At 43.3% G+C, this 18,119-nt stretch overlaps 1 protein-coding gene across 2 annotated transcripts in view; it reads right to left on the reverse strand.

Annotated features, from left to right (window-relative positions):
• Nucleotides 1-11,857, reverse strand: part of MARCHF3 (membrane associated ring-CH-type finger 3) — a 95,734-nt gene extending 83,877 nt beyond the window's left edge. For both annotated transcript variants that reach the window (XM_073344854.1, XM_073344855.1), the window contains exon 1: nt 11,614-11,857. The gene's annotated coding sequence lies outside the window, so the exon portion shown is untranslated. The remainder of the gene's footprint in view (nt 1-11,613) is intronic.
• Between the last annotated feature and the right edge of the window lie 6,262 nt (nt 11,858-18,119).

Raw genomic sequence — 18,119 nt, forward strand, 5'->3', positions numbered from 1 at the left:
ATGGATTTTTTCTAATTGCAACTGCTTCTGCTACACATTTTCTATACACTCATGCTGTTTCCCATCCACACAGCCTTGGGAGAATTTTTCTCTGTTGAACCATATGGGGCCCTCTTACTGCATTCATCTATCTATAATTTGTGTGTGTGTGTCTATATAGATAGAGACTATATATGTCTCTATATAGACACACACAACGTGCAAGCTGAAGCCATCTTTAGCAAAAACAAAATTGTTTTTGCCAAGTTCTATGATGTCTATTGGTCTTTTCTAATGTCATTCAACAGGAATATAGGAAACTATGTTTTAAATCTGTGTAGGTTACAAGTATTAATGGTAGTGAACTCTCCCCAGGAAATGTATACAAAGAAAACTGTCTGCGTTCTAATAGCCTTTTATTGAACTGCCTCTAATGTGACATGAATATATAATAAAATATTTAAAGTACTTTGAAATAAAATAAAATGTCTCATTATATATCTAACTATGGGCATTTGAACACTGCATCTCTCAGAAGCTGAAGGCCTTATCCAACTGTTATTGAGGTCACGTGTTTCACTAAGCACTCCTATCGGGGGTGCCCTGACAGACGTGGGTAAGACACTGCCAGTAGTTTGTACAGCCTTTTTGGCAACACACCCAGGAGGGTGAGTGGGAACAAAAAGGCTCAGTGTCTGTCAGAATCTGGAAAAACATATTTGCTCTTGTCCATTATTAAAACTGATTTTAGGCTCCTAGTTTTTGTAGAATAATTGAGTAAGAAATCAGTTTATACGTCTCAGAAACAAAGATATTTCCAGAAGAATAACTTGTGAGGAATATGACCTCTATGCTCAGAAAATGATTTTAGTTTTTTACCCTCAATTTATAAAACCGCTCTTTTAGCATTACTGCTAGATTCAACTGTTCAGCCCTAAGTCAGATATTCGAAAAACAGAACATTACAAATGAGCAATACGATTAACATTATTGGTATTTATTCATGTAAGCACAAGATAGTGTGATGAAATGAGGCTATCAGTACAACTTTTGAATTCTGACTGAAATTGCAAAGCTGTATTTTGAAAAACTGCTTTATCATCTGTGTTTATATGTATCTGTCTGGCCCTAGAGCAGATACACACCAGACACGGACAACAGGAAATAATAACAGTTAATAACTGTACTTAGACCTCACAAAGGTTATGCTAAAAAAAACCTGGTTCCTCTGGAGGGAGAGTGCAAGTTATGACCAGTGGAAACTTACCAGGAGGAGGAGAACAAGAGAGACCAGGTAGGGTTGAAATAAAGAAACACAGAGGAAACCAGACAGAAAAAGGAAGTGTAGGGCAAAACAGAGAGCAAGGTCAAAGAAGCTGGCTGATGGGCTCAAGAAAGGAGAGGTCACCCAACATACAGGAGCTTCATAGGGCAGGGCAGCCCTGATCACTTTCCTGAGCTCATATGGCCCCAGTAGTCTGGATAACCCAAGGGACTCAAATCCCAGCCCCAAGAATGCCCTGGAGTGTTGAGGAAACTGAGGCAGGGACATGCATTTTGTGTTTGTTGCTTTGTATGATCTGAACTCCTCTATACTTGACATGATTAAGTAGATTAAAGATATTAGATGGAGCAGTGTATATGTGTTCACTGCTTCATAACTGCTGCATGCCCCTGAGAGAGTTATACTGCAACCAGAAGTAGGGTGATCAGACGTCCCGATAAAAATCGGGACCATCCCGATATTGAGCAGTTTGTCCCATGTCCCGACTGAAATATGTCCGGGACGCCATTTGTCCCGATATTTTGTTTTGGGCACAGTAGCCCTTTTTTTTTTTTTTTGCTTAGGTGGCGTGACAGGCAGGTTGAGCGGCTCACTCGGCATGTCCGGGTCTTCGTTGGCAGGTATTTCCTTCATCAGCAAGATTTATTTCCCGCTGCCGAACATGCCGGGTGAATGTAACAATTGAAAAGCCACTCCCCCTGCGACGGTCCCAATATTTGGATTTAGCATCTGGTCACCCTAACCAGAAGCTTTGGGGTAGAGCTATGGGAAAGAGGTGTATTTAAGTAACTGGGATATCTTCGGTGTCAGTGACAGTTTTTGGAGGCTAGGGCAGGTTGGCTGAGGAGCCCCATTTCTCTGATGGGGTAACAGACAGAGTCAGTGCCCAGGAAATGTGCCAGAAAGGCCAAGGGAGGAGGAACCAGTGTGGCAGGCTGCTGAGGCTTCAGAAGCTTAACACATCCCAAGTGATTCACAGCAGAGGCTTGGATTTCCCCTCCGCCCCCACCCAACGGTCCTAGAGGGTGCTCAGAAATGGATGCTCCCGAGGATCTGTGACAGGCAGTAATCAAGAGATTTTCTTCTAAACTGTGCATTTATAGAAAGAAAGAATAGCAAGGATCAGAAAACTTAAGATGCTTTAGCTCAGGGGTGGGCAAACTTTTTGGTCTGAGGGCCACATCTGGGTATGGAAATTGTATGGTGGGCCATGAATGCTCCCAAAATTGGGGTTGGAGTGTGAGAGGGGGTGAGAGCTCCGGCTGGGGATGCAAGCTCTGGGGTGGGGCCAGAAATGAGTAGTTCAGGGTGCAGGAGGGTGCTCCAGGCTGGGGTAGGGGGTTGGGATACAGGAAGGGGTGAGTGCTCTGGCTGGAGGTGCGGGCTCTGGGGTGGGACCAGGGATGAGGGGTTTGGGGTGTAAGAGCGGGCTGGAGCTGGAGCAGAGGGGTTTGGAGTATGGGAGGGGGGTGCGGGTTCAAGGGTGGGACCAGAAAGGAGGGGTTCAGGGTGTGGGAGAGAGGTCCGGGCTGGGGCGGGGGATTGGGGTGTGGAGGAGGGGGCTCCGGGCTGGGGGGTTCAGAGTGCAGGAGGGTGCTCTGGGATGGGGCTGAGGGGGCTCCAGGTTGGGGGAGGGGGGTGAGGACTCTGGCTGGGGGTGTGGGCTCTGGGGTGGGATGAGGGGTTTGCACTGCAGGAGGGGTATCAGGGCTGGGGTAGAGGGTTGGGGCACAGAAGGAGGTCAGGGGTGCAGGGTCTAGGCAGTGCTTACCTCAAGCAGCTCCCGGAAGCAGCAGCATGTCCCCCTCCTTCTCCCCCAGCTCCTATGTGGAGGCGTGGTGCCAGCCAAGCGGCTCTGCATGCTGCCCCGTCTGCAGGTGCCGCCCCTGCAGCTCCCCTTGGCCGCGGTTCCCAGACAATGGGAGCTGCGGAGCCGGCCCTTGGGGCAGGGGCAGCATGTGGAGCCCCCTGGCTGCCCTTACGTGCCAGAGGGGGGACATGCGGCTGCTTCCGGGAGCCATGTGGAGCCCTGGCATGCATGGAGCTAGGCAAGCCCCCGCTCCCGCTCCCTGGCTGGAGCTCGAGGGCCAGATTAAAAGGTCTGATGGGCTGGACATGGCCTGCATGCCGTAGTTTCCCACCCCGCTTTAGCTCCTTAATACATACATTACCATTGCCTCTTTCACGTATGCTTGTTCTCTTTCCCATTCAGTGCTGATCATCAAAATATTTGGGTGTAATTAGGAATATATTTGATGATTGGTGCACTCCTCCTGTCTGCTTTCTTCAGAGATGCTACAATTCAGTGTCAGACATTGTATTTCACAGCCGGGCAAGAGAGTGTGATGATGATAATACTAGTTTGTGACATAAGTGAAATCAAACTGACTGACTACAAGAAAAGAAAGCTGAAATTTGGGAGAGACATAGGTTGGTAATCAGCAATTACAAGAAAGAAAATACATCCAGTGCCCAGCTAAATAAGAGTTTGCAACAACATATGTATTTATTAACATTTTACATATTAACATATTTATTAACGTAACTGTGGTCTGCATTTAAAAGTTCAGAAATGGTTTATAATAAATTGCCTGGCAGCAGCAAAGCTACAGTACCACAGCAAAGTAAAACTTCAGCAAAACTTACTATCACTAGTGTAGGACCTGGAACAGTGCTCTAAGTATTAAGCTATTTGCCACTGATGTGGGAACTTTCTTCATGCTACTCCCATGCTGTCAAGTCTACTCTCAAATCCTGCTAACAGAAAGCCAATCCTCACTCTCCTTTTTCTATATGCTTAGAAGCCATAATAGCAATAGCTGTGGACAGAAAATCATACTATCCTACCAACCCCTTGAGAGAGTTAATTACTTGCTGTATAACACTGTGCCTTTAAGAAATATGAAAGCCTACTGTGTTCATCTGTCTTCATGGGTGGAACAATGAAAAACGTAAGATCACAAACATATGAGCAAAAGATGGCCCTGGCTACAAATTGGAAGAGTGGATGTTCTGACCATGACAGCGTGCGCTCCGTGGGTGTAGGTTGAAATACGTGAGAGAGTTTCGCAGTTGTCTTGGCAGCCATAAGATTCTTTGGAGAGCCATCACACACGTGGAGTTGGAAGTCACTGAAATATAAGTCTGTGCACCACAATTATTCCCAAATTAACACCATTCCAGGACTCAAACTAGTTGGACACAATCAAATATATTTGTTTTTAGAGTCAGATAACTCCTCTAGCTGGGCTATTGGAAACACAACTTAACCACTCCCTCTCAGTGCATGTTGCATCTAATTGGAAAGAGCTGGGTCAAGAGAGGCTCATTTAGCTTACCCAGCCAAGTTTCAGTTGTACAAGAAATGCTGGTTGCCTCATCAATGACTAAAAACTGTGGATAGTTGTGGCTTTATTAGCTGTTGCCTTTACACTGGACAGAGTGAACCTAAGGGTAGGCTTTCTATCTGTCAATGCACCCCTAAGAGATTTTAGACAAGATCGCATCATAGCTAAGAGGAGAGATAAGGAGAAGAAGAATTTTCTAGTGGTTAAGGCTCTCGGCTGGAACTTGGGACACAGGTACCTATTCTGCCACAGCTTCCTGTGGGACCTTAGATGAGACAGTCTCACTCTGTCTCAGTTTCCAATCTATGAAATGGGGGTAACAGTGTTTAGTGCTTTCCAGTCTCACAGAGATGTTGTGAGGATAGATACATTAAAGAGCGTGAGGTGCCCAGATACTAGACTAATGTGGGGGGTGGTTTATACCTTTTATTTGTGGACCAGTAATCTATATGTTTTAAATGGTTTGGGGGCGGGGGTTGTGATTGTTTTCTTTTTTAAGCATCCTTCTCTCTCCATACTCATCACCACAAGAAACTCAGAACCCAGGCTCTAAAACAACAATCCCACTCCATGGTCCCCCATATCCCAAGGTCAAGGTCAAGGTTGTGCTGATCAACTGTCTTTGTCACCAAAGTGGATTCTGAAGGTGTATAGCCTGGAAGCAGAGTTGAATGTTTTTTTGCACTGAGATATGTTTATTTCATGGCTAAGAGCAATTAGATTCAGACTGATGTCCAACTTTGGTGAGACTGATCCAGCTTAAAAGGGGATGAACGTCTCTTTGACTTAGTCCAGTTTCACTCGGTCTGGCTCTAAATGTGCTGAAGGAGACTAGATTGTAATATGAGATGAACATGGGAGAAAATTTCCGTGAAAAAGCTCCAGCTCATTCAATAATAGGTAAGTTTGCCTCTAAATGACACAGCATGATGTGGACACATCACCTAGTGCTCTAAACACTATGTGAGTTGCTCACTGAATACTGGATTCTCTTAAATCTGTCAGCAGTCTTGGAAACAGTTAAGAGACTTGTTTGAATACTTGGCTAGAATACGTTGGGCGTGGAGGGGGACATTCATTCTAGAGCACTAGTGTTAGAGTCCCTAGAGGGTGATGTTGGCTGACACTTCACTTGCCTCAAGAATACCAGAGGGAAGCTCAGAGGCAATGCAATCTAGATTGACAGATAAGGCCTTGGGATTAGGAAATCAAATTACCACAAAATAGCAAATTGGCTCCACCCCTGCAAAAAAAGCTAGCAGGAGAAGAGACCAAAGGAGGACCCAAGTCTGCTGTTGTCATAATAGTACAGTAGAACCTCAGAGTTATGAACAACCTCCATTTCCATTTAACACAGTACTGTACTTGCTTTTTTTTTTTTTTTTTAAATCTCTGTTGCTGCCTGATTGTGTACAGTACTTCTGGTTCCAAATGAGGTGTGCTTGAGCAGTCAGTTCGTAACTGTGATGTTCCTAACTCTGAGGTGCTACTGTATCCTCTACTACACTAGTTTCATCTGCCCATGTCAGTTTCTCACAAAGGTATTTTTGGACTTTTTCCATGTTGTCTGTTACATATGAGATATCCCCCCTCCCTCTCCCCATAAAGCCATTACCCCACTCCAAGTCCCAACCTTGCCATGACACCTGGGGGGGGGGGTGCGGGAATCAGCAAATGTAAGGTGTCCAGGTTAATAGGAAGATGGAGATGGTTGTCATTTTATCTAACTTTTTTGCAACTATATAACCGTAATGACTGTGTGGTGTCTTTCTCCTCTCCATGTGGCACTTATCTTTTTCAACTGGAAACTCCAGGGGGCATAGACTGCCTCCTCAGATGATTTCACAGTATCTAACACAACAGTGCATGCTCGTACTGGGCCTCTCTATGCTATTGTTTATATATAGTAAAAAGACTTACAATGTATCACTGCTGAAAGGAGTAAATGATTAAAAAAAGAGAGAGATGCAAAAATAAAGTGGGACAGGGGATGTAAGAGAAACAAGGTTTGCACAACGTTTCTATTCACATCAGTGGGGGTCATATTGTGGGTAAAGAGAGAAGGCCCGAACTCTGTAGCCCAGCCCACAGACTAAGAGAATTAATTTGTCCCTCTCTCTGGCACTGATGGGGATTTCCCTGGACTATCCTTGAGGTATTTTGGATCCCAGCTACTCCTGTTTTCCCAGGAGGTGGCCAAGAGTGCCTCACTTCATATAGGTCTAGTCAGGTGCTTGCAACAACTTCTCTGTGATGTGGACCTGGCTATAGCAATTTAACATTCTGTAACCTCCAGATTGGGCTGCTATAATGCACCCTACATGGAACTACCTTTAAATACTCTTTTGATGCTGCAGCCGCTGCAGAATACAGCTTGGTAGTGGTGGCCACAGGAAGTGTATTATAATACTTCTCCAAAAATTGTACTGACTTCCTATTTGCATTTGTGACTTATTTCCAAGTGCAATCAAAGGAGCTGACAGTGATCTATAAAGTCCTAAATGGTTTGGGTCAAGGCTACCTGAGGGCCCCCCCCCACTTCCTTTTTTCCTATGTGCCACCATGAACCACAATCAGGAGACCAGGTATTCTCACTGGTAGGTCCTTGGCTCTAAAATTCATTCCCTCTCACTGCTTAGAGAGTTCCTGGGAGCTGACCTTCAGGTCTCCATTCAAGGCCAATCCCTTTGCCTGAGGTGGGGGAGATTGCAGAGTAGAAGGGATATAGTCTACGTTGTGGGGCTAGAGTCTTTTTCTTTATTAACACTGACAATTCTTTATTAGCTTTAAATATTTCATATGCAGCTAGAAACCAAGATTAAGTATGCATTAGAGGTAATTTAGCAAAGAGCTTTGGTAGAGTCATGAGGGTCTTGCTAGTAAGTGTTGCAGGACTAGCTATGTGAACACACCAGATGGCATGGGAACAGCAAGAAAGAGCAACTGCATCGAGGGACTGGGAAGAGATGAAGGAGGCAAGAAGAGTAAAAGGGGAACTTGGAAGAAAGGGGCAAAGAGTGATGGGAGAGAGAGATGTAAAACCTAGCAGAGAGGGCTAGAATGATGAGAAAACTGATTAAGACCAACGAGAGGTGCAGAAAACTAGAGGGAACAGAGTAAAGAAAAAAGGAAAAGGGAAAGCAAGAGAGAGAGTGGGTAAAAAGAGGGAAATGAGACGAGAGTGATAACCATGCAGAAAAAGGGAGGAGCAGGAGGAAAGTGAAAAGGGGACCGTGGGGTCAAGGGAATGGAGGGCAAACAAAAACGGGCAAGGTAAAAAGAGAAGAAAATCCATCCTACCAGAACCTCCCACCTCATCACTCTAACCCAGAATCTATTAATGGATCAGGAAATAAAGAAGAGGTTCAAATAGCATGCAACCACCTCAATTCACATTTACATTTAATAGAGAGGTCTACAAAGCTTTCACTTTGAAAACTGACCTCACCACATTGCTTACAGTATTTAATTCTTACCTCTCACTGAATACTGTGTTTTTCTGTTGGAAACTGACCCCTATTAAAAAATCTGGCTACTTTATGTAGGTACACAAAAGGAGAGAACTCTTTTGAAAATGTGCCTTTTTTTGTGCATGGGGAGGAAAGGCTGAGTATTTTGGAGAAATCCAGTATTTTGCTATTAAAAAGTGGTGGTAAGGCCACCAATATGAAGTCTACTCTCTTTCCTTCAATACACTTTGGAATCCAGGTTTGGAATTCATATAAATTATTACTTCTCCGTCTCCTGCAGCAGATATAATCAAACTCTTTCTAAGATATACATTTCATCATTAGAAAATACATATACACTTGAAAATGCGGTTGCTTGCTTGCAAAGATTAAATACAATATAACTAGTTTCCCCTAGCCCTTTTGATGCAAACATTTAGAACCGTACTCTTTTTCTTGCCAATATCTGAACAGCAAGTAATAGGTACATCATTAGATCAATGGCGGTCTGATGACTTATTACTCTAAAGATGGCTCCAGCCAAGAAGAGTAAGCCCAGGAGACTCATTGTGGCAAACTTCATAAACATATGCATTTTAAAAATAGATACAAAAATTATGAGGTAGGAAAAAAACAGGCGAGTACAGCAGAGGAACACAGATCCAGATTGCTATCATTGAGAGAGTCTTCCCTTAATTCTAAAAGTTGGCAGGATGTAGTTCTGTTGCTGCTTCTTAGACATCGTGCAGCTAGTTAGCCCCAGAACGCAGAAGAAAAATATAATGGGAAGTAGAACATGTACTAATGAATTACAGCCTAGCACACACCCACGTGCATCTTGTTACTTCAGTTGACATTTTATTAATTATTTCTCACCTTCTTTGTATTAAATTTTCCATCTGCTGTACTTTTCCTACAGACAAGCACCCACAATCCCTCTTCGCTTTTCGTACTGAACTTAAATGCATGCAAGTGCAAAGTAACAGGTGGCGGAAAAAGGGCTAGCGGCTTTCGCTTGGCACTCTAAACCCTGGTTAATTATCAGTTATAATTATACGTCAGCTATTTATTGACTTGGAAACACTGGTTTGTTTTTTTTCAGTTCCAGAACTGGACCAATCCACCTTAGAGCAGCACAGGTGTACGACTACAGCAGTGCCGCTGTAAGGTACGCAGTGTAGCCACTCTTTGCTGGCAGCAGAGCGCTCTCCTACCGACAAAATAAAACCGCCCCCAACGAGGACTGGTAGCTTTGTCAGTAGGTGTGCTGGCCACACCAGCACTTTTTGTCGGTAAAACTTTTGTTGATCAGGGAGGGATGTGGGTTTTTTCACACCCCAGACCAACAACAGTTTTACCAACAAAAGTGCAGTGTACACATAGCCCTTGCTTTACACAGCTTAGTGATTCTTGAAGTGGTTAGATTTCTCCATGGAGTTACTGTTCGACAAACTTTTTTTTTAAATGTTCAAACCATTTTTAAAGGTGAGTGCAAGAGTGTTAAATTGGTACATTTAAAAACTTTCTAAAATTTAAATCAAACTATTTTTTAAAATGTCATAGACAGCAATATTTAACACGTACATAGCCCTTTACATCTTCAAACCACTGTATGAAGACTAAGTCATAAAAAAGGACACGGTGTTCCTATACTGAGACTCAGAATGGGCGCGGTATTTTTAAGTGTGTGAAGAATTGGTTTTGCAATGGAATTGCAGAAAAAGCCTTAACTGTAGTTGCTGGAACAGTCACTTGAATAAACCCTTGTTTATTTCTGTTGCAATTTTTTCTGGTAATAAAGTTAAAATTACACATCAGTATATTATGAAAAACAAGAAGTAGAAATCCATCCTGATACAGATACAGCATTCTTATCCAGGTAAAAATTAAGTTGTGTATGTGTCAAATTATATTTCATTTATGTGGACTCTCAATTCTCTGCCCAAATAAATCCCCAACAGACCAGTCACTAATCCAAATCTCTAATAAAATACAATTTGGCTTATACTCACAGACGTCATTTTCCATTATGGTACATCAAGGCAGAAGTTAATACACATGCCTTGCATTAAGATAACACATTATTTCTTACTGTTATTTTTTGCTTTTCCAAGTGCTTTGGCTGGAATGTACGTTATATTTTAACAGGTGGGTTGGCTGGCTGGCTGCTGGGCTGTAAACCAGAAACTGGAATGTGCACTGAATGGTATTGAACCGAATGCTTGTAAAGTTCATGGACACAGACTGACTCAGACAGACTCAGATGCATGCACACACACAGAGAAGAACACACGCACATATTATATATCGCTAGCCTCCTTCTTCTTCTTTCCCCTCCGTCCAGGGATAGTTCAAGATTGAGTTTTCTGTCATATTTCCATGCCCACACAAACAAAAACCACATTCATACTATATAACGCTTCTGAGAAGTTAAGGTGATATGTACACCCAATGAATGTTCATGCACAGAGACATATATACAGATAATGGTCTCTATATTTAAAAAGACTAGTGAAACTTGCAGTCAACAAGAAACTACACAGGAATTCTAAAATTGAACCACTGTGCATATGTCCAATATTACATATGAACATAGAAATACTGTAGACCCACACAAAATCATAAACTGAAGACCAAGGTATGAATATTGTAGCCATATTTTTCCATAAAAAACTGTATTCATAGCTCTCCCTATCCTATAGGGAGGAAAATATACAAGTATGAGTTAGGGATGCAGTATGAGACTAAACCTTGAGTGCTGTGGCTCTTATTTTGTGTTGCAACTTCAAATGTTTGCAATAGTACGAGTTTTATTTGTACATTTCAATGATTTAAATATATAAATTGTGTTTGTAGCATATGGGTGTAGGTACATATGTACATGTAATGTGTGGCTATAATATACATTTGCTTGTTTCACAGTTGTGTGTTTAAACAGTTTCCTTGATTGTTGTTGCTTTTTAAAATTGTAAGATACAAAAGGCAAACTGCAATAATTACCTAGGAGACTAGACTATTACAGAATCCTGCCTGGTCTAACCTATTTGTATGTGTCCCTACTATATATAAAACTGTCTGCTAAAAACCCTCATTAAACATAACTTCCGTACAGATAATTATTAGCTTCATTTTTATGCTGTGACTTTATTTACGTTTTTATTATTGATCAAAAAGCCCATGTACTCCATATTGTCATTGCTTGTGGTTTGGAATATGAACTACATTGGTCTGAGTTACCCGTGGGCAAAGGGGCAGCCAAGAAAACAAACAGCTAATTGTTGGTTTAGAGCTGGATCATTTAAAGAGAGACCTCCAACGGACATTTTCATGCATTAGCATTTCAATAAATACTTCAGCTTGTATTGCCATTGCCCACCAAGTTTCAGCGGGGGCCCCCTTTTACAGGGGCGAGTTCTACCATCCTCTAGGGGTTTCCTAGGGAAACCAACAGCTCCCAGAACCTGCACCCCGAGAGACAGACGCACACCCTTCATGCCCACCGAGAACTAAGCCCGGGTGGGAGCAGAGCTCGCTGCACGCCGTGCACACTCACCCTCCGTCTGTAGCTCCGGATTGCTTTACACGCCCCTGTTCGTCCTCCCGGTTTTTCCAACTTCTCAAGCAGCTACGTTCCTGGCGGGGGAATCAGAGAAAGTGCAGAGGCGCATGTTTGCTAGGCAGGGATTCGAGGACGATTCCAGAGCCGGGCTCCTCAGCCTCAAGCCGCGGGCTATTCATTGACCTGCTAAGCGAGCGAGGTGGAACGGCAGCGGGGGCTGGAGCAGCCCGGCCGGCGAGGCAGGCGGGCGGGCTGGGGCGGGGGAGGAGAGGGGGGAAGGCGGGGGCGTGGCTGTGCTTCCTGACTGGCGGCCACTTGTACAAGTCGGCAGCGTCTGCCGCCTCGCTCCCGCGGCTCCAGCCCCGCGCTCCGAACGGGATGGGGAGGCGGGCTCGCGGGGGAAGCAGCAGGACAAAGAGCGGCTGGGAAGCCGCGCGTGTCTGGGGCCCCTGGTGGCCAGCGAGCGGTGGCGCATCCGAGGGAAGCCACCAGGTCAAAGCCTCCAGGAGGCAGAAAACCAAACCCTGCCTGGAAGGGACCTGCTGTTGCTGCTGCATCTCCGTCTCCGCCGAGCAAGCAATAAAAGGGCCAGGCATGTAAATACATCAATGTATTATTTACACAAATCCATTTTGTAGCCTTTCAGGGGCTGGTTTGGCTAGCGGGTTTATTTGCCAAGTTGTGCAAGGAAAAGCAAGACATAAAGAGCCATCAGGCTCTTCTGCAATTCAAGAAACAAATACATAACGCAGAGCAAGGAGCTAGGGGTGGGGTGTGTAACTGGTTTTTAAAGGGATTGATCGCTTACCCTTGTGCAAGGAAAAGAGCGTGGAAGTGCAATTCTGCTCTAAAATGCAACTGTGAAAATGCTGCCTTGAGGTTCTGCGGTCATTGTCTCTTAATACCCAGTCTTGCAGTAAAAACAAGTGAATATTGTTCTTTAACTCAGCCTGGTCTCTGAGAGTCAATTTGCGATTTTTTCCTTTATTGCACCATCACTTGCAATAAAGCTTCTGCCAGTTAAATGATGCCCTAAAGTTACATCTCTGCAGTTCCACTGAATTCAAGCTAATTGGCCTCTAGTAAACAGTTCTGTGCATGATGCACAAGAAAGAAGAGAATCCAGTTTACTCCATTCTTTCTGTGTGGTTCTGCAGCATTAAAAGTAATAAAGCAATACAAACTTGTGTTGCAGAGATGACTAAATTCACAAAGGGAAGCATGTCTGGTAAGTAAGAAGGTATTGTTTTTATAGTGTTAAATTTCAGAGTGGAATTGCTCCTATAAATATTCTCCAGAGGGCTTGGAAGAGGAGGAATACATGGGGAGGGCGAACTAGGATACAGGAACAGCTGTGGTCGTGTACTTCCCTTTGTGTCAGGGCACAAGTCGCTTAACATTTCCAGGTATGGCCAACAGGAATAACTACTCACCGGAATGTTATGAAGACTAATAAATTCATGTTTGTAATGAAGCTTTTTCATTTTTAAAGTGCTAATTTATAACACAAACTGTAATCAAAGCAACCTGATTCATCAGAAGCTGGGATGAAGGAAGGGTCAGGAGAGAAGAGAAATAATTGCATGGAGAGAGCATTAATCTTTATTTGCTAACATTCTAGTCCTGTCAAACTTTGGACAGAAAGTTAACCACTAAATCGACTAACAAAATGTTTAATTTTGAGCATAAGTGAACAACTATCCATTTAAGACATACTGAACCCCTGTAGCAATTTCCCTGCTAGAAAAGTCACAGAACAAAAGGCAGCTCTCAAAGATTTTATAGAAAAACACATCTAGAGCTTGGTGGATCCTTTGTGCAAATGTAACTCCCATTGAAGTCAATGAGAACTGCAACATGTTAAAATTACATTTAAAAACCTACAGTCACAAGTACCTCTGATTCCATCGCTCATAAAGGGATTTCTTATTGGATCAAATTCACCACTGGTGATCATGTATGTCAATCCATTGACTTCACTGGAGTTGTCCCTGCTTATGATAGCAATGAATTTTCTCAAAGAAATATCTACAATTATAAGGCCTTAAAGACAGCTGGGCCCACCTAAAATACAAGCTTGGTCACTAATGTATGTTTTTCAACATCTTTGTCTTGTTGCTTTTCTACACACACAAGAATACTGAAAACAAAAATGAATTAGTTACCAATGTTGCTGCAGATGTTTGTTTTGATTGCTGGGTTTTGCTTTTTGTTTTTCCACTGGCAAAAAATAATCTTTGCATCTAGGTGTATTGTTTAGCACTAGGCTTTTTAATAACCCCCAATGGCATGAATGCTCTCATGTGAAATTGGGGGCAGCAAAGGTGCCAGTTAGGTATTTAGATTGTAAGCTCTTCAGGGCAATGATTGACTTGGTGTTCTGTATTTGTTCAGTGCCTAGCACATTGAGGCTCTGGTCCATGGCTGGCATTTCTAGGCATATAGTAATACAAATAACTAATATACTTGGAAAAAAATAGATACATTTAGACCCCAAACTCTTACACACCTGAGCAGTCCCATTTGGCTTCAGCAGGAGTACTTGTGTGAGTAAAATTAAGCATGTACTTAAGTGTTGACAGGATGGGACCTTAGTAAAAATCACTTCTAGGACCTGATCCTGCAATCTGATCTACATGAGCAAATGCTTACACCCTCATCGAGTCCCACTGAAAAGGGACTTGTGCCTCAACTTGCAGGATTGAAGCTTAGGTTTTGATATACAGGTGTGGGTTTTTAAAACACTTGATTCCTGAAGCTAGGCCCCGACCTCAATCCTAACTTCAGCACTGTGTCCTTAATTTAAAAAAACCCCAATACCCTAAAATAATGGTCCAAGAACTATAGACTCACACTGGGGTAACTATAGTGTCTGTAGACTACTGCCGTATTTTTTTTAATAAAGATGTGTAGAAACTGTTGCTCTGTGAGAGTCAAGGAGACACTTAAGCCCCAATCCTCTAAACATTTACAGCTGGGGTTACCTTTACCCACATCTGTAGTCACATTGGGCTAAATTCACACAGGGTTTTAGGACCATAAATCCCAGATTTAAGCACCTCTGGTATTCACAAAACTCCTGCTTAGCTGTTGCCAAACCCTGTAGGTAGTAAACTCACTAGATGCCTACGTTTTTGCAGCGAAGATTCCCTCTGTGCTTAGATTTCTGCCTCTGGGTACGTGCATTGCTGCCTTGCTTTAGACATCTAGACACCTGTCTCCAGCCTAATCTCCAGTGCAGTGCCTGAACAGGGGGAAGATGGGCATTGTGCCACCTAACTCACCTGTGGGGCCTGATCCGGTAGGTGTGCTCAGAGAATACCTAATTCCACCAAAAAAAACAGCCGGGGAGGGTGGAGAGCAGGTGCCCTACCGGTTAGGATTCTTACTGGAATGTGGGAGCCCTTGGTTGAAATCCTCCTCTACCTGATGAGGAGAAGGGATTTGAACAGGGATCTGTTACCTCTCAGATAAGTGCCCTAATCTCTGGGCTATGGGATATTCTGAGAGGTGGCTCCCTCAGTTTCTCCTATTGAGGCTGTTTCACCTTGGATAAATAATTAAAAAGCCATTGGGCCAGCGAAAGAGAGAGATGCCTGAGGATGACTCTTTTGACTGATGGTTAGCATGCTCACCTGGGGTGTAGAAGGCCAGGAATCTAGTCGCATGGCTCCAGTGATTTATCATTTATCCAAAGTGGAACAGCTGCAACAGGAGAGATTGAGGGAGCCCTACCTCAGAATATCCCATAGCCCAGTGGTTGGAGCACTGATCTCAGAGGTTGCAGGTGGCTATTTAAATCCCTTTTTCTCATCAGGTAGAGGTGGGACTTGAAAAGGTGGTCTTCCACATTCCAGGTAAGCATGTTAACTACAGGGCTAAAAGTTAGAAATGAGGTGTTGGCAGCAGCAGTGCTGTATTGCCACCAGCCTCCCGGAGAGGGCTCGCAGCTTAGAATTCCAAGCAGAAATAAGTGCCTGTCTCCAGCCTGGACTTTGGTGCTAAACTCTCTGAAAGGGGCCGTCTCTCCTCACTATATCGCGTTGGCTAGCTTAGGTGGGGTGCCACCTAGCATGCTGCCTGTTGTGAGGCCCATTCTCAAACATGTATTTCTCTCCATTCAAAGTATAGGAAGCCGGAGCATCTAACTCAGGCTTTGTGAATCCCAGTGATTTTCTAGGTGCCTAAGTCCCTTTGTAAATCTAATCACTGTGTCAGTGTGGCTAGTCATATTCATAAAGATAAATACCTGCATAAATGTTTGCAAGATTGGGGCCTAAACTGGAACAGGATTTTTCCCCCCATTTTAATTCAGAATTGAATAAAAAGCTCAAATATAGCCTTTGTCTTAATTCCCATTGCTTTTTTGGTTATGAGAGATTAAAGAAAAGGAGGAAAAACTCTATTTAGAAGTGTGGGAACTGAAAGGATAAACCAAATTCCAGGGAAAACTTCTATTTTTTTTGCAGCATGTGGCAGGAGGGGGGAGATAACTATTAGTGTATATTTACATTTTGCTCAGGCCTAACGGCCACAGTTAGAATTGCGGTCACATTGTGCAAGATCCAGCACAAACACAGAAAGGAGGCAATCCCTGCCTGGCAGGGTTTACAGTCTAATGACACAAACAGAGGGTAGGGGATGGAGATGCAAACAAATGAGCATGATGAAAAATTGGTATATATTTGTTAGTTATAGGTATGGGAGGGGGAGGAAGGAGGGAGTTGTGGTTTGAGGGTTTTTTTGCTTGTTTTTCAACTAGGGTGTAAGTGGCAAATAAGTTACTAGATATGTCCACTATGCCATTCTACAATACACATTGTCAAGGGATATCAGAGCAGATGCATTCTTGTCAACATCCTCTGGAAAAAAAAGTAGCCTTGCAAATTTTCACAAATTTGCATGAATTTTGCTTCAGCAGGAGCACGTCTTCTAATTTTAAAGTTATTCTTTACCAAACATCATTGTGGATGACTGCGTGCACTTGCTGGGAGCTTAGTGTGTTTACAAGATGTCATACGCTGTACGTAAATCCAAAATAAATAATACAAGTTGCCATGGAATATTTCAAGTATTATTCCTTTTTCTCTTTCATGGTGACAAGTACTAAGATGGAGGGAGAGGAGGCCCTTTTAGTGCTATCTCAAGCTAGACTGTCACTAATCAATTCCCCTGCCCCCTCCCTTCCCCCCCCCCCCAAAAAAAAAGAAAACCCAACAACAAACATGCAGCAAGTCAAGACATTAAAAATTCTACATCTGACACAGATTCTGGCTGCACTGAAGTCAATGGGAGTTTTGCCACTGGGATCAGGATTTCACACGTGGTGTTCTTAGAACTGGTAATAACAGGGACACAATGTTTTTGTGGGAGGGCTATTTCTTAATACGCACAACTAATTCTGTTTTCATATGCAGTTCTTTCCATTGTCCCCACAATGAGCCAGCATCAGGTTGGCATCAGAAGCTTGCTTAGGTTTCTCTTTAGCAAATCTGTAGTCAGCAGTTAAAACCTTGGACTTGGCAGGTCTGCAAAAGTGCAGTGATGGTGCCTTGCAGCCTGTGATCTTAGAACATAAGAACGGCCATACTGGGTCAGACCAAAGGTCCATCTAGCCCAGTATCCTGTCTACCGACGGTGGCCAATGCCACATGCCCCAGACGGAATGAACAGAACAGGTAATCATCAAGTGATCCATCCCCTGTCGCCCATTCCCAGTTTCTGGCAAACAAGATGCTAGGGACACCATCTCTGCCCATCTTGGCTAACAGCCATTGATGGATCTATCCTTCATGAATTTATCTAGTTCTTTTTTGAACTCTGTGATAGTCTTGGCCTTCATAACATCCTTTGGCAAAGAGTTCCACAGCTTGTCTGTGTATTGTATAAAAATATGCTTTCTTTTGTTTGTTTTAAACCTGCTGGCTATTAATTTCATTTGGTGACCCCTAGCTCTTGTGTTATGAGGAGTAAATAACACTTATTTACTTTCTCCACACCAGTCATGATTTTATAGACCTCTGTCATATCCCCCCACCCCCCTTAGTCATCTTTTTTCCAAGATGAAAAGTCCCAGTCTTACTAATTTCTCCTCATACGGAAGCCGTTCCATACCCCTAATAATTTTTGTTGCCCTTTTCTGAACCCTTTCCAATTCCAGTATAGCTTTTTTTGAGATGCGGTGACCACATCTGCACTCAGTATCCAAGATGTGGGCGTACCATGGATTTATATAGAGGCAATATGATATTTTCTGTCTTATGATGGATCCCTTTCTTAATGATTCCCAACATTCTGTTCACTTTTTTGACTGTCGCTGCACACTGAGTGGATGATTTCAGAGAACTATCCACAATGACTCCAAGATCTCTTTCTTGAGTAGTAACAGCTAATTTAGACCCCCATCATTTTATATATGTTTTCCAGTGTGCATTACTTTGCATTTATCAACATTGAATTTCACCTGCCATTTTGTTGCCCAGTCATCCAGTTTTGGGAGA

Source organism: Lepidochelys kempii, chromosome 5, assembly GCF_965140265.1.
Source record: "Lepidochelys kempii isolate rLepKem1 chromosome 5, rLepKem1.hap2, whole genome shotgun sequence".
Lineage (NCBI taxonomy): Eukaryota > Metazoa > Chordata > Testudines > Cheloniidae > Lepidochelys > Lepidochelys kempii.